The sequence below is a fragment of the Diceros bicornis genome, chromosome 9 (assembly GCF_020826845.1).
Source record: "Diceros bicornis minor isolate mBicDic1 chromosome 9, mDicBic1.mat.cur, whole genome shotgun sequence".
NCBI classification, from domain to species: domain Eukaryota; kingdom Metazoa; phylum Chordata; class Mammalia; order Perissodactyla; family Rhinocerotidae; genus Diceros; species Diceros bicornis.
In genome coordinates, this window is record NC_080748.1 from 25,553,625 (window position 1) to 25,571,321 (window position 17,697).

The following is a 17,697-nucleotide window of genomic DNA, read 5'->3' on the forward strand; positions in this document are numbered from 1 at the left end:
CGCTGCTGCAGCATGGCCACCAACGAGTGGTGTCAGTCCGTACCTGGGAACCAAACCCGGGCCGCTGAAGCAGAGTGCATGCGCTGAGCTTAACCAGTAGGCCGTGGGGCTGGCCCCTGGAGCTGGTGCTTTTCAATCCTGGGTTTGACCTAGGGTAATGGGGGCACTGAGATTTGACCCCCTGCCCTGGGCTGCCCGTGAAGCCAGCAGGCAGGGGCCAATCCCTGCTGTGGAGAGTTATATGGGACAATGGCACTGCAGGCTTTCCACCCCAGAAGGAGCGCACGTCAGTGAGACATATCAAGGGTGATTCAGGTGCCCCGAGCCAGGCCGTGGACTGACCCAGTGGCCTTCCAATAAAGACGGACAACAAGCAACATTTGGGTCGTGATGAGAGCCACATTCCAACAAGACCTTTCAGAGCTAGCTCACATTTTGTGGTCTTTCTCTGCTAAGAGAGTTGGAACCAGGACCGGCTGCATAATTTGTGGGGCCCAGTGCAAAGTGAAAAGGTGGGGCCCTTGTGTAAAAATAGAGAATTTCAAGACGGTGAAGGCAGAGCATTAAGGCTAGCGTGGGGCCCTTCTGAGTGTGGGGCCTGTGCAGCTGCACAGGTTGTGCCCCACGGAGCTGGCCCTGGATGGAAAGTGTCAAGTGGAGAGAAGGGGCGCCTCATTCTCACTAATGAATGTCCTCCTTCCATTCCCACGGGAGTTTCCTCCTCTCGCCTGTGAACCTGCTGCTCCAGAAGCCCCACTCCCGCTGCTGTTCCACTGAGGGGCCTGTGGGAGGGGCCTGGGGAGGGACAGAGGGTGCCTCCACACCCTCAGGCTTGGACCATGGCCAAAGAAAAAAATGCCCCAACCTAGAAGGCAATGTTTTGTGTCTGCTCATGAAGGTTATTAATTTTTTTAAATAGCATTTTCAAAGCAAGTGGCTGTTCTTTCCCTTCTCACCAGACCTCATGGCCTCACACCCTCAGATGCCTTACAGGGGCCTGGTGCTGGCACGACGTGAGGGTCTATGCATGTCTGCAAGTGCCTGTGGTCCGGGGCTGCGGGTCCTGAGACTGAAGGCTGGCTGTCGCCTGCTGACAACTTTGGGCTGTGCTGCTGCAGGATGCAGCAGGAATACTAATCCCAGGCCACCAGCAGAGGAGGGCTTGCCTGGATTCCAGCCCGCTGTAGTTTGGGCTGTATTTTTTACGAAGCAGATTTATATGGAAGAGGATGACAGTATGGTTCTGCTTGTAATATTGAGCCATCCTTCTATCCAACTCCACCGTCTTTGGGAGGGAAATAGAGCTGAAAGGGGGAGCAAACATGTTTCCTGGGATGGGGAGAGAAGGAGCCCTTCACCTACTGCCCACCCACCCCCCCCCCACACACACGCAAGATAGGATTTGAACAAACACATGGGAGATTTCCTTGTCTTTTGTGTTTATAAGTGGCCTCTAGCACTGAGATCACTGAGGGCCCAGGGCTGAGAACCCTTGTCCGCTTAACCCTGTGGATGTGTTTTCCCTGACTTGGTGTATCCTCCAAGCTCTGCCAGGGATGCGCTGCTCCTCCCTGTTTGTGAAGAGGCTCTACCTCACAGCTTCATCTGGCCTACCGTTCGTAGGCAGCCCCACATGCAGACAGCGTGGGATGTGGGAAGGAGGCGGGCTCTGATTTGGGTCCTGGTTCTGCACCCACCAGCCTTGTGAGCCTGGGCAATGTTCTTAGTTTCCCTGAACCTCAGTTTCCTCATCTGAAAAAGAGGGGTGATATTACTTTATTCACTTCTGAACATATATTTGAGTGTGAACCATATGGCAGGCAGTGTGCTAGGAGCTGGAGAGACACATGCAGCCCCTTGCAGTCTTGTGGGGGATTCAGGTGATTAACAGGCACTTTCAGTGAAGGATTTGGGCCCGCCCTGGGCCTGCCTGTTCAGCTCCGTATCACACTGGGGGTGAGTAGGGGAGTGGATGGCGTGGACCCCCCAGCTCCCATGTCAGCCAGCGTCTGGCTGGATTTGGCCAATGCGGGGTATTAAAGGAAGATGGGTAGGTGGGAGGAAGGGGGAAACAGGCTATTTGGCTTCCCTGGCAATGGTCAGGGAACTTCCTCTGTGGTTCTTCCTTCTTGTGGCCACCCTGGCTCCGGGCTCAGGTCACGCCACCTCTTCCGTTGTTCCTCCAGCCTAGGGCTGGTAGGAGCTTTCTGCTGTTACTGATCTGTGGGTTACGTCTCCAGTCCCAGTGGAGTTCTCATCTTGTTTCATCCCCTGGGAAATCAGTCCCTGCATTCAATTCCCTCTGGTGAAAGAGGTTTCTGTTAGACACTGTCTTAACCTGGTAAGAGCTATGATATGGGAAGATCAAGGTACTGTAGAACATATAGCTCTCAATCAGTAGGAGAAACTGTTATTATTATTGGTGTTATCAATATTGTTTATACTAATATTGTTACCAATCTCAACCTTACGTTCTCTGCTTCCAGTTCCCTAGTTCTCTTTAATCAGTGCTTAGGCCCTGCCTCAGTGGGAGTTGGAAGCCGGCAAGCTCCCAGAAGCAGAAGAGGTGTGTGGTAGAGCAGTGAGGGCACCAGAGGGGCTGGTCCTGGCTGCCTGGTTGGGTGGACATCTGAGAGCAGTGGTCCCTTGGGCAGGAGGGCCTGGGCGGGGTGTGCAGCAGGCAAGCGAGTCAGGTGAGCGTGGGCAAGGTGGGCCCTGGGAAGGCTCAAGGTCACACGGGAATCAGCTTTTCATACACACCGGCTTGGTAAGATCAGGTGTGTGGACTGTCCTGCCAAGGTGCACTGTCTGGAGAGGGTGTGCGCAGCCTCAAGCTTGGAAGGAATGCTTGTTGTCATAGAGCAAACTCCCTGCTCCCCAGCCCACTGTCTCTGGTGCGATGTTCCCAGTGGACCTGAGGGAGAAAGTCAGAGTGGACCGTCCTTAAGCTTCTTGTTGCAGTTCACTACCACCTCACTGCCTGGATAGGAGGTCACCAGACTTGTTTGGCAGTTTTCTCCTTGGGCAACATTTAAAAAACAAAAATAACCTTTTAAATTTTAGAGTAGTTTTACATGCACAGAAAAGTGAAAATAGTACAGAGTTCCCATTTACCCCATACCCAATTTTCCCTTTGTTAACATCTTATATCAGCATAATTCATTTGTTACAACTAATGAACCAACATTGATACATTATTATTAATTAAAGTCCATTTAGATTTTCTTAGTTTTTACCTAATGCCCTTTTTCTGTTCCCAAATCCCATCCAGGATCCCACATTACATTTAGTTGTCGTGTCTCCTTAGCCTCCTCTTGGCTATGACAGTTTCTCAGACGTTCCTAGTTTTTGATGACCTTGACAGCTTTGAGGAGTACTGCTCAGGTGGTTTGTATACTGTCCCTCAATTGGGCTTTGTCTGATGTTTTTCTCTTCCGTTAGACTGGAGTTATGGGTTTCGAGGAGAAATATCACAGAGGTACAGGCAATATTTAACTCCTGCCACACTCCCGCTGTGGCTGGAAGGTACTGTAAATGTGCCTTATGTCTTGTGGGGATTCACCCGATCAGCATCAAAACACCAAAATGAAAAACAGGAGTTTCTACTCTCCTCCAGCTCTCCTGGGCCAGTGTGGAATTCCAACTTGTTGAGAATTATTAGTTTAGCTTCCCTGGTACTCAACATGAATATTAACTACCACCTTGTTCCTACATGGTGATTTCAACTTCTGAGGGCACATTCATGTACTGTTTCCTATTTGCTCATCAGACTCACCCTCTGACATTGGTAGAGGGGTTCCCATGATGTCACCTCATGACTCCTGGGCCACACAGCAGCTAGATGGTGTCTCATCCACAGAAAGGATCCCCAGTGAGTTTTTTTCAATTTCAGTAACCACACTTGTACCCCAGGATTTAAAGAGTGAGTACGTTGGGGCCCAGTGGCCAGCCCTGTAGATCAGCAGATCGGAGATTTTACATACACATACCTGTTCCTTCTGCTGGTCACAGCTGACTGCTGGCTTCTCCTTCTGGGTGCTTTCTTGCTTCCTATTTTCTCCCGGAGGGAGAGAGATGATCTTCTTCACCTTTTCACAATGCTTCATTTCACCAGGCTCCGTGGTTGATTTGTCTGGGATGGTGATTCTCTCTTCCCTGCTGCTACCTCCTTTGAATTCTGAAACACCTTGGGTGCTTCCAGAAAGCTCAAGGAGGTTGTGGAATGTTCAACGTAGAATTGATTCTAGTTCACTTGAATTTTGTTGTTTTTGAACCTGGATTTTGTATGAGTGTACGCAGCACTGTGTGGTAGGAGGGAGTTTTAGGGTGGTGGGGGAAGGCCTCAGAATGGAAGGATTAGGTGTCTAGACTCAGTTTGCAGTCATTGGTAGAGGCTCATGGCCGACCCAGGCGTGAGTCAGCAGCCTTGTGTCCACTCTGGCTGGGCGAGGGCCTTCAGAGACTTTTAGAAAGAGCATAGTCCTGTACAGACAATGTTTTTCCTATCCCTTGAGGGTGGAGGACTATTCAGTTGTGCCAGACTTAACCTGAATATGATATTCAAGCTGACTGCAGACCTTCTGAGTCATGAAAATGTGGGGTTGCTTCTGTTTTCTCATTCTCTGAGCCTTTGTCTCAGGGTGAGAAAACAATATGTTTTAAGATCAGTAGAAAGAAATTCTGACTACAACCTTGGATTCTCTGGCTCAATTAATGGGGAAACCGAGGCAGGGCACTGAACCCTTCCTTATCAAAGGAACTGTGGCTGTTGCTCAGAATCTGGCCCGTAGATTCAGTGCTGAGGTTTCTGCAGCAGCAGAAATCTCTGCTTTAGCTTGGTGATAAGCCATAGCCGCCTGCTGGAGCTCAGGGGAATATCCTCGTGTTCACTGGAGACACAGGATACAAGTCTGATTCATGTGCTGGGTGCAGAGATACATTGTGTCATTTACGTGTATGCCTGCGTGAACCACCATCAAGGAAAGCCGGGGCATTCAATATGGCTCATCCATCAAGCAGTTCTGAGTCTACTGAGGGAGGGACCTGCTTCCAGAGATAACCATATCACAAGGCAGAAATTGATAAGCATCATAAGCAAGGACTGAGTCACAGAGGGAGTTGTCATCTTATAGTTATAATGTGCCTTAGGTATTGTCTTAAGAGCAAGATATTGACAAAAACTCCTAAAGGACTGGCAGCAGGAAACTATGACACATCCATACAAAAGTCTGTTATGTAGCCATTAACATGAATAAGGTAGATTTATATATAACAAAAACATCTCCAATACATATTGTTAAGTGAAAAAGAAAGATATAGGGCCGGCCCCGTGGCTTAGCGGTTAAGTGCGCGCGCTCCGCTACTGGCGGCCCGGGTTCGGATCCCGGGCGTGCACCCACGCACCACTTCTCCGGCCATGCTGTGGCCACATCCCACATACAGCAACTAGAAGGATGTGCAGCTATGACATACAACCATCTACTGGGGCTTTGGGAAAAAAAAAAAAGGAGGATGATTGGCAATAGATGTTAGCTCAGAGCCAGTCTTCCTCAGCAAAAAGAGGAGGATTAGCAGGGATGTTAGCTCAGGGCTGATCTTCCTCACAAAAAAAAATAAAAAAAAAAAAATAAATTAAAAAAAAAAGAAAGATATAGAACAATGTATAGTCTGATCCTATTTATATGGAAAGGGACACACATACATACACACACTTGTTTTATAAATATAACTCTTTAAATGTATAATATGTAATGCCTAAAATATATGTGTATAAATATTGTATGTGCTTAAAATATTTCTGGATGGTTCACAAGAAACTGTGAACAATGGTATAGTTCTGAGGAGTGAGACAGTTACTTTGATTTTGTGTCATTCCGAACTATTTGATTTTTAAAACCATGGATGTGTATTTTTTTAATTAAAAAAATACTAGCTTATATCTTTTTTAAAAAAGCTTTACCACTTTTTTTGTTTTCTGGTTTAGAACATCTTTCTCCACGTTGTGGACTTGTCTGATCCCAAGAAAATCTGGAAATTTGTTGAAAATTTCAAGCAGGAACATAAACTCAGTATTCTGGTTAGTTTTATAAACATAAGTAGAGGATAAATCTCATGTGTGTATATTTCTCGGCTATGTGGATATGGACTGATATGTATGTTTGTGGACCTTTATGGCAACGTCTTAGTGAGAATCTTTCATCGTGAGGCCTGTTCATGTAATCAGGTTTACTCATTGGATTCAATCTAACCAGCATGTTCGTTAGGTTTGTGGGGAAAAGAAAGGACCATCCGCTGGGGAGCACTGTGGGAGGATGAGGATGTTCCATTTTTCATAAAATGATGATTTGTATATCTGTATTCCTGAGCTCTGTAGATGTTGGCAGTGGTGTGTTAAAATTAGAGGCTCAGGGAAAAATAAAAATAAGAATCTTCGTCCAACAGAATGCCTGCAGCCGACAAGCAAATCTTTTAGTAACACAGTCAGAACTCCACAGAGAGCCAGGAGGACTCAGACAGGATGGTGCCCGTCTGCTCCTCCCAAATGTCCCACTTTGAGCTGGGCTGCTTTTCTATCCAAATAGTTTCTAACATGTTCCAAATTGTCCGTTTGGCCAAGGTCTGGTCTTGCCCTGTCCAATATGGCTATGGAGCATTTGCAATGTAGCTAGTCCAAATTGAGATGTGCTGTAAGCGTAAAAATCAGCCAATTTTGAAGACTTAGTGTGAAAGAAAAGTAAACAATCTCATTAATATTTTTATATTGATTACATGTTGAAATGATACCATTTTGGATGTATTGAGTTAAATAAAATGTTATTAAAATTAATTTTACCTGTTTCTTTTTACCTTTTTAACGTGGCTACTTTCGAGAAAACAAAATTTCATATTTCCCTTGGAGCGCTGGACTAGACAAATTCCCATTCACTTGGTTGTGAATTAGGTTGCCCTGCTAAGCCCTTGTAATTGGAGATCTCTGCATAGTTCTATAGCTGAGCCTTCTGCACAAGTGACATTTTCCTGGAAGGGTTTTGGAGTGAAGGGACAGTTGAGCAAAACTGTCATCACTTGAATGCGTGGCTGGTGGTGGCGGTGGAGGTGTGGGGTTTGGAAACAGGTCCTTTGGCCCTATTTTCCTTTATTTTGAAGTGGGAACTATAATTTCTAGATCAATAATGCACGGTCAATTAAAGAAAGCTCACAGAAGATGGACTTGGAAAAAACTTGGCTACCAAGACTCTGGGTAAGTATAAGCAGTTTTCTTATTTGTTTTTGGCATAATCAACATGGACATAGATGACACAATAGAAGGATCAGAAAAACAGTGATCCACCTTTTGGGTTCTTGGTCCTTGGCATGATTGTGTTTGCTTTAAGTTTATCCTTCACTGCATTAATTTTTCTTCATAAAACACTCTCTCTTTTCATGTTTTTTATAATGTGTATTAGTGCCAGAAATACTTCGTATTGTTAAAGCGTTTGTTTCTAGGAGGCTCCAGGCTCATTATAGACATTATTTTGGAGAGGAGATCAAGTTCATTTCAGGTGGAGAGTGCAAATATAAAGACTGCAGCCAAGGGAACTTCCAGCTGGGCTGAGGCAGGCACAACCACAAGACAAGGAGATGGACCAACAAGGGCATTCAGCTAGAACACAGGACACCTGGGTTCTGGCTCCTGCTCTGTACTAACAGGCTGACTCATTTTATGCCAGGCCAGTGGTTCTCAAAGTAATGTTCCTGGACCAGCAGCATCAGCATCACCAGGGAACTTGGTAGAAATGCACGTTCTGGGGCCCCACCCTCAGATCTACTGAATCCAAAACTCGGGGATGGGGCCGAGAAATCTGTGTTTTAACAAGCCCTCCGGATGATTCTGATGCACACTCAAGTTTGAGAACCAATCTACCAGGCTTTTCACCTCTTTGGATCTTCTCCTTGAACCAAGGGGTCTGGAGGAGATGATTTCAGTGCCTTTCAGCTTGGAGATGCAATGAATCTAAGATTCTCCCCATATAGAAGTATCTATACCACTTCCTCATAGTAAGTTTTAATGGGGCATTTTAATTAAATATTGTCCTGAGTCACAAGATGGATGGCAGGGGTTCATGTGGTTGTTGGGGTCATTAAGGGTGTCCGTTAAATAGCAACCTTCTTCCCACCCAAGAACTGAACAAATTGAAGAGTAAGATAAGGGAATAATAGATGAAAGCCAAAATATCACTGCTCTCACTGATAAGGCTAGTTGAAGGGCATGGCACAGTGTGAGCCAAATGGGTTCCTTAATATCAAACCCAAGAAGTAGAGAGACTCAGTTTTTTGGCTGGCCTAGGACAGACACCACCACTTCCTCCCCAGGAAGAGGAGAAAGCAGGGAGCAGAGCTGAGCATGCCTCATTTATTGCTCCCAAATTGACTAAACTTGTTATGTAAGTGCTCCACCTCCCGAGATGGAGGGAGGAAGGGGCTGAGGGAGGACAGAATCACACTTGTTGCTCTCTCTCCATGAGGAAGGAAACAGCAGGAGTGCTGTTTCCCTTTCTCCCTTTCTCCCCAGTGGTGAGGTTGCATTTTTTTTAAAAAAACAAATACCTGGAAGCTTGCTATGAAATGGTGCAGATTTAGCTCAAAGTATTTCCATCTTTGACTTTGTTCCAGTGTGGTATCATTGCCAAAAGTCCCAAAAGTACGCAAATATGGGGGCAAGCTGGGGTTCGCCTCATAACCTTATTGGATGGCAAAGACTCCTAGAGGGGCTGCTCAGCAGGACTGGCTTCATGATGTGTGGGGCCCAGTGCCAAACAGAAATGTGGGGCCCCTGTATTAAAAAATTATTAAGAATTTCAATACAGTGACAGCAGAACATTAAACCAAATGCAGGGCCCTTTGAGGGGCGGGGCCTGTGGGACTGTGCAGAATGAAGCCAGCTCTGCTGCTTTGCCACCCACCCGTCCACCATCCCACAAAATTCTTCTGGGGGTTTACTGTGTGCTGGGCACTAGTGAGTGTTGTACATGTATACGTCATTTAACCCTCATGACGCTATGATGGAGGTATTCCTACCTATACATTATAGATGAGAAAACTAGGACTGGGAGAGCTTGTATAACCTGCCTAAGGTCAAGTGGACGGGCCAGAATTTGAACCCAAGTTTGCCTGCCTCCACAGCCCAAGCTCTTAACTGGGACACAATTCTGCCATTTCTTCCTCAAACTCATTGTATTATCATGAAATAAGTGCTAAGGGAGTGCTGGGAGGGAAGTGACCAGCCGTGCCAGGGGGAGGACAGGCCGGGGCTGAGGGTGCTTCTTAGAGGGCCATCTGGGAATCACTGCATTGATTGAGAATGTGGACAGATATAATAGACTCTGAGGGGACTGCTTTTTTGATCATACGGCTGGTTATGTTGTACTTTTGTATGGATCTGGTCTGCTTCTCAGGACCTTGATATCTCTTCATTTTCATTTCCTATTTGTGTTAGAAACATTTTATTGATCTTCCCAACTTCTCTGAGAAGCATAATAACTCTCATGCTCTGATATTTATTCATCCTCTCTAGAGTGGGAGACATAGCACAATATACAAAGACGCACGTCGGTGACGGAGGGAGCAGCTTAGTGTGTCTTTGCCTCACAGATGAGGAGACACAGAGAGGTTAAAATATTGTCATTCTTAAGCAGGTCCAGGGCCAAATGAACAACCCAGACCTCTGTCTGAGTCTTAGGAAATTGCTGGCTGCCATTCTAATACGAAACATGTTTTCCTGGCCCGATTATGTAATGTGGGTTAGGTTGTTTTCTGTTTTCTAAGATTCAGTCGGGTCTCTGGAAACATTTCCAATAATTCCCAACCTAACATCAGTAGCATCCTGACACTCAGAGGGCAGGACACACACCGGTATTTGCAGAATTTATCACCAGATCCTAAGGGTTTGGAAGCTGGAGGATTAGTTAAATGTGAGATATTGTCAGACCCCATGCCTGCTCATGGCTCTTTGTGGAGACATCTTAGTATATAAATTAGATAAAGTTTGGAAAGAATTCTCCTTAACGTTTTGTGGGGGTGGGTGGGGGAGCCCTCCTGTGGGACAGAACAAGCTACTCTGGGTAGATTTGTGGGTGGATGAACCGTGGAAGCGAGGCGATCTCATGAGACACATTCTGTTCGGCGCTGTTCTCACCCCGTCTTTTGGATCTTCCCAAATCATATACATTTCGCCTGTTAGCATTCAGTGGCATTAAGAGTCCACGAGGAGTGAAGACAGATGGGAGGCGAGGAAAGGCTGTGCTAAGTGCTCTGCTGGCAGCCTGCCACAGCCTGAGCGCTAGTGGATTAAAACTCACCCACATCTTAGCCTCTCTTGCACCGCAAGACGCAAGATGCGGACACTGATTCCACCTCCTGCAGGACGGCTGCGTCATCAATTAATTGACTGTGATAAACAGGCAGTGGTACCTTAGCTCTTTGGCAGGAGGTGGGGGAGTTCAGTTTAGGTCATTTTGGAAGGACACACATTAGTATACAGTAAATGTTCTGTCGCTTGACATTCTGTTATTTGGAGCTCTCTACTCACTGGCATATCCTGATACCCAATGACAACTGCTGCTTAATGCAGGGACCCAAGGTCCAGAGACACCTTAATAATAATAATAGCACATACTGAGCACTTTCCATGAGCCAGAGGCTGCACTAAATGTTTTTCTTGGATTATCTCATTCAGTCCTCATAACAACTTTACAGATTTCACAGACAAGCAAACTGAGGGTCAGAAGTAGTCTGAAACCAGAGTCTGTGACTTACCTTCCTAAACAAAGGACAACAAAATTATAGTTGGTGCGTTTCAAGTATAGGGTTGTATCTGTTGGCTATTCCTACATAACAAACAACTCTAAAATCTCAGAGGCATACAATAATAAGCATGTATTTTTTGCTGACTCTTATGTAGAGAGTGGGTTAATCTCAGCGGAGCTCAGTGGGGTGTCTCGAAGCAGCATGTTGGATGTGGATCGTGTTCTGCATTCTCGCACCCTCCTTGGACTGTTAGATTGGCTGGAGTATGTTCCAGTGGCAATGGCAGAAGCCCCAGTGAGCAAGCACATTTCACGCCTCTGCTTGCTTCACATCTGCTAACGTCCAATTGACCAACGCAAGTCATTTCACAGAGCCCGAAATCAAGAGTCAGGGAAGCATACTCCTCCCATGGAGGTGGAGAAGGAGGGGTGAATATTGTCGAACAATAATCTCCCACAAGGTCTATTTTATTATATTCTAATTCTTTGGAAAAGAGTCCTCTGAGTTTGATGTGGTAACTACTTATTATCCAAAATATTTGATGAACAAAATGCCTTATTTGTTCCATAAACATTTATAGAGCACCTACTATATGCCAGACACTGTAGTCAGTGATGAGGATTCAGAGAGTAAAGGACTCCTGGCCTAGTGGGGGAATTAGACACATAAACAACTTCAGTAACCATATGGTAAGTCCTCTTTTCGTCCATGAGGGGAACTAGTGTATGAAGCCTCAGAGGAAAGTGAAGAACAGTACTTCCAAGGTAGAATGTTTCCTTAGACACTGAATGTGTTTGGTGCCAGCCATTCTCGCTTGTAAATCATCTTTACCCTGAGCTTTACCCATGCACCATTTTGCTCCTAAGACCTCCTTCCAGCTCACAAGCCTTCAAGATTCCCAGAGAGGCACATTATCTGGGAGATATAAGTATTGTAGAAATGTCAGCTAATATTGTTTTAACATTCAAATCCCTTAACCTGGAATTGAAGTCTTTTGTTATTGTGCCCCACCCCCCTACCTGTCCAAACTACTTCCCATTATTTTCCGCCATGAATCCTCTGCCCGTCAGCCCATTATTTTTGGAACATGCCCCTAGCAGTGTGGCTTTTGTCCCTGCTGCTCCTCCGCCTGGAATCCCCCCCGCCTGGTTAACTTGCACTTCTCCTCCATGACTCAGCCGGGCACACCCCCAGCCTGGAGCTTGGTCAGTGCCCCTCCTCTCGGCTCCCAGAGCACCCTCTGTGAAGCCATCTTAGCACAGTAGAAATCACCTGTTGATAGGTCGGTTTCTTGCACAGAGCACGGATCCTTGAGGGGAGACCTACCTGACCCTTGGGAGGAGCTCAATCCACTTTGGCTGAACTGAGCTGACCATCTGGATCTCCTGACCGGGTCCACCGCTGGGTCCGGTTCCTCCAACTATGTGACTATGCGCAAATTGCTTCAACCTCCCCAAGCCTCACATTCCCACTTTGTAAAATAGGGATAATGATACCTTTATAGGCTAGAGGTGACGATTAAAGAAAGAGCTATAAGTTATTTACCCAAGGGAAAGAACTTGAGTTCATACCAAAACATACACACGAATTTTTACAGCAGCTTTATTTTTATTCATAATCGCCCCAATGTGGAAACAACACCAATGTCTTTCAACTGGAGAATAAACTATGGTGCTTCCATGCAACGGGATGCTCTTCAGCAATAAAAAAGGAACAAGATATTGCTGTTTACAATGATGTGGATCTTAAATGCATTGGTGAAAGTCAAGCCAGACTCAAAAGGATACACACTGTATGGTTCTGTTTATATGACATTCTGGAAAAGGCAAACCTATAGGGCCTGAGAACAGATCAGTGGTTGCTAGGGGTTAGAGGTGGGAGGAGGCTGTGACCACAAAGGGTGACTATGAGGGAATATTTGGGTGATGGAGCTCTTCTGAGTCACACCACAGTCTAATGCACAGAGTAACCCAACCCTATGCATTTGCCAAAACTTATAGAGCTGTACATATACCCACAGACACAGAATTTTACTATATGTAAAAATGTATATATAAGAGAAAGAAAAAAGAAAGGAAAGCATTGTAGCTCTCAGCACAATGCCCGGCCTGTAGTGAGTCCGTGTCTTACTAAGCAAATAACGATTGTTTCCGGGTGCCCTTCCTCAGTAATCAATGAGCTCCTGGAAGGGACACTGTGTCCTCTTCAGCTTTGAGCACAGGTCACCCTGCACAGGCCTGATAATAATAGGTGCTCAAAAGTATCAGTTGGTGAGGAATAAATGCAGAGATACCCTCCACGCTGTGCTGTGCAGGGGCTGGGGAAAGTCCCTTCCACCATTCCAAGGATACTAGAGGGTACAAAGGCTGTGGAACGAGAGAACAGCAACCTTTCATTACAGGAGAGCCTCTTGGGGTGAGGGAAGGCGGCCCCATGAAGAACCCTTGACCCGAGACAGGCTTCTTGTTTCTTGAGAGCCCATCTGGTTCTGGGCAAAACTGGAAGGCAGGCAGTAGTCAGGAAAGAAAAGATGAACAGCCAACCCCAGTGCCTCATTGGTGTTCCCATTGTTCCTCCCTCCCTATCATTTCCTAGAGTTTTCTCTGCACCACCTCTCCCCTAAGAAGCCACTAAGAGGGAGGAGAGAGGAAGATGGAAAAGGAGAGAGAAAGGAGCAGTCCAGCTACATCAGAGGTCTCCCTTGGGTTTTCTCCTCCCATTTTGGAGTCTGGCCCCCAAGATGCCCAGTCTCCTCGGATCTCTTCAAACAAGTGAATTAATGGATGCTGGAGTGTTGTCAGGGCCCCAGCAAGGCCAGTAAGGCTTCAGCAGCATTCCACATTCTGGACCATTCCCACTGCTCTTCCTCACTCCTTCCCCCTCCCCTCCCTCCAAATATTTGTCTCCTTTCTCTCATTCCCTTAGGCCCCAATCCTTTCTGGGTCCCAGCTCACAGCTAAGCAAATCAATGGATCTATGCTCATTTTGCCATCTTAGGACTCTATAGTGGGGAGCAGGGTAGGGAAGGAGGTATTTATTCAAGACCACCTTTTTTTCTAATCATAAAACAAATGAGTATTCATTTATCAAATAGGGAAATAAAAATATACAAGGGAAATGAAAACTCTCCTGTAGTGCCATCATTAAAATACAACCACTGTTAACATTTTGGTCTATTTTCTCTAAGCCTTTTTCTATACATGTCCTCTACTCCCAATTGGAACCACACTATATATATCATTCTGAGTCCTGTGTTTTTCCATTTAACGTTATAAGTGTTTTCTCATGTCATTAAACATACTTTAAAATATTACTTCTAATAAGAAGATAGCCTATTGAATGAATGTTCCATAATTTATTTAATTAAGCCTCTATCATGGGATATTTAGCTTGTTTCCAATTTCTCACTATTGAAAATGACTCCACGATGAACACTTTTGTACATACATTTTTGTGTACATCTTTGGTTATTGCCTTAGGATGGATTCCTGGTAGTGAATTTACAGAGACCTAGTGTGTGAGCATTTTTAAGACCTTTGATGTACATTAATCAAATTGCCCTCCAGAAAAAATGCAACAGGTTATATTCCCACCAGCCCTCGAAGTGCCGTTTCTCCTCTTCCTAACAAACTCTGGGTCCTGTCATTCTCAAAACTGTCTTTGCAAAACTGACAGATGAAAGATGGTATCCTATTTTTCTTTGCATTACTTAGGTTACTAGTGATATTGAACTTGGTGGTAGTGGTTGTTTATTGGCCATTTGTATTTATTTTGTAAATTGCCTGTTCATGACCTTTGCCCATTTTTCTATTGTGATCATCATCTTTTAAACTGTTGATTGATAAACCTGCTTTGGCACATTTATCACAAGTGCCTCTCCCCCCCATTTAGCAAATTACTCTTAAATTTTGTTTTTGGTGTTTTGGTTTGTCACACAGAAGTTTAAATTTTTTATGTAGTCAGGCTGTATGTTTATCATTAAGTTTGATGTATTCATTTGTATGGTAAAAAAAAAATCCCTGGTTACTCTAAATACTTACTTGTTTTTTTCCCCTATTTTCTTTTAACATTTTCTCTTATTTATCTTTTTAATCCATCTGAAAGTTATTTTGGTTTAAGTAAGGAGCCTCTCTTCTTTCTCTCTCTCTCTTTCTCTCCTTTTATTTTTTAATAAGCAGTGTGTCGGCACTGCTTATTTATTGCATAATCTTTTGAGCTGTGATGCCATCTTTATCATATACCAAATTCTCATTAAGTTGCTTCTCTGAGCTCTAGTCTGTTCCACTGATCTATTAATTATTATGTCAGAACCACACTATCCTAATTATTCACAGTACATTTTAATATCTTCTAGGGCAAGTCCCAGCTCATTACTCATCTCATTCTTAAGCCATTTTAACCCAATTGATGCGTTGGGGGTGAGGAGGGCAGATTTCGGGCAAGAGGGGAGAATGGTGGGTCTGGATCTCCTGAAACCACAAGTAGGAGCCCACCCTCCACACCCAGAAGGACTTTGGAGCCCTATGAGGCTCTTGGTCTAAATCTGTGCTGGGGAGCTCTGTCTGGCCCTCCTAAGGAGAGAAAATGAATAAACCCCAGTCAGAGATCATTTGCCCATGGGCCGTCAAGGCTGCTTTGGATGAGGCACAAAAAATTCCCAGAGTTGAGCCCCCTGGGCCACGATGTGCCCGGGCCTCCCCACCTGCCCTGCCCACCGTTCCCGGGGTGGGAGTCAGGGGAGTCTGAGCTGCTGCACACCCCAGAGCAGGGCCGAGCTTTCTGGCCTCTGTGGGGACTGCTTCCCCTGGTCTCCCAGCCAAGGAGCACTGGCACCCATCCAGGAAGTCAGTGAGGGGCCTGGAACTCATCCTGGCCTGTGGGCCCGGAACCTTATCTGATTATCTGGCTGGGATTTGGCGGTGGGTGTTTTTGAAGGAGTACTACTCACAGCAGTTCTCCCAGACACTCATTTGGGGAATTTTAAAAACAAAATCCCAATTCAGCACCTTTGTGCTTTTAATGAGTGAGGTCCCAGTGCCCACACTTGGGTTCTCCTTGCTGTAAAGCAGGCTCTTTCATTGTGTCCCAAGTGTAGTGTGCAAGAGCCTCCCTCGGATGTCACAGCAGGGAGCAAATGCAGTCATCTTGCACCAGAAACACTGGTTTCACTGTAGCACACTGAGGCGTAGACCTTGGATGCCTGAGGAAGACAAGGAAGCACAGCATTTTCACTAGTGACCTGGAGGCTTAAGGCAGGTGACCAGGGCACTCCCCGCTCCTCTCAGGTGGATCCTTCCCATCAGTGTTCATGTATCTCCATTCTCATGTCTAAAAGAGACAAGAACAAACACTTTGCAAGACCCCACCTTAGGGTGACCATCTGGGTGCTCCCGGGACCAAGAGGGTTCCCAGCACGCAGGACTTTTAGTGCTAAAATCAGGAGAATCCTGGGCAAGCTGGGACAAGTCGGTCCCCCTACTCCACACCCCACTCTATCTTCTCCTCTCCTCACTGCAAACCTCTGTCTTCACTTCCTCACTTCCCATATACTCTGCAACCCACTCCCTTCTGGTTTTCTCCTCAACCACTGTGACTCTCTAGCTGAGGTCACCTATGACCCTCATGTTGCCAAATCCAGAGGACGTGCCTCCATTCTCGTCCTACTCAATCCCTCAGCAGCCCTTGACATGGTGGTCCACGTTCACCTGGGGCCCTCTCCGCGTGGGCCCTGTGATTCCACCCTCTAAATCGTGGCTTCTCCTGTCTGTGCTCCTGCTTCCTCAAGCTCCTTAACCAACTTCAGTTTCTCTGCATGACCTTTAAATGTTGGAGTCCCTCCCAGCCCAATCCTGGGCCCTCCTTTCTCCTCGCTCTGCACTCTCTCTATAATGATCTCATCCCTGCCTGCAGCCCCAAATGCCCCCATGTGCCCTGGCTCCCAAGAGTCTCCATCCAGCCCAGGTCTCTCTTCTGAGCTCCAAGTCCATATCTTCAATACCTCTAACTCAGCATGTCCAAAATTGAGCCCTTAATCTTCCATCACTCATCTGCTCCTCCTCTGATTGTCCCCACCTCAGTAGATGGCATGACTGTTGGCCCACTTGGTCACCCTCCCTTCCTCACCCGCTGTATCCAACTGATTATCAAGCCTTTGAGTTGGCCTCCATAACATGTCTCCAGTCTGTCTGCATCTCTTCGTCTCCGTGCTACCACTCTGCCCAAGCCACCGTGACTGTAATGCAGTGTAGTGACGCTAGGCTCTCGGTGCCCACTCGTGCCCTCCCCTCCACCATCGTTGGCTTCCTCCATAAAGGTGACAGAGTGATCCTTAAAAATACAAATCTGTTTTATTCTGCTTCAAATCACCCCTCGGTGTCATAAAAGCTCAGTGTCTTTGGCATTGGCCTTCGAGGCTCCAGCCTCAGCTTGCCCCATTCTCCATCTTGCTCACTCGGCTTCAGCCACACGTGGTTGAGCCCTCCAACCCTAGGGCTCTTTGCACAGGCTGTGCTCCATGCCTGGAACAATCTCCTTCCCATCCCCAACCCTCTCCCAACACTCTGCCAGCTTATTCCTGCCCTTCCTCTAAATCTTAGCTTAGATGTCACCTCATTGCTAATGCAGCCCTGACACCACCCCCACCCACCCCTATGTGCTCATAGCAGTCTACGTACGCTCTTCCATCATAGCACTTGCCTGAACTGTGAGTGTAAGTTAATTACCTGATAACCTGCATAATGCCTATTAATGCCTGGTGAACAGCATGAGGGCAGGTAGCCCTCACTGTATCCCTAGTACTTAGCACTGGGTCTGACATTTCGCAGGCCCTTGATAAATACTTGCTGAATGAATGGAACTGAATAAAGGAGGATAAGTTGAGGTTGAGGGCAAAGGGAAAGATCTGACTCACCC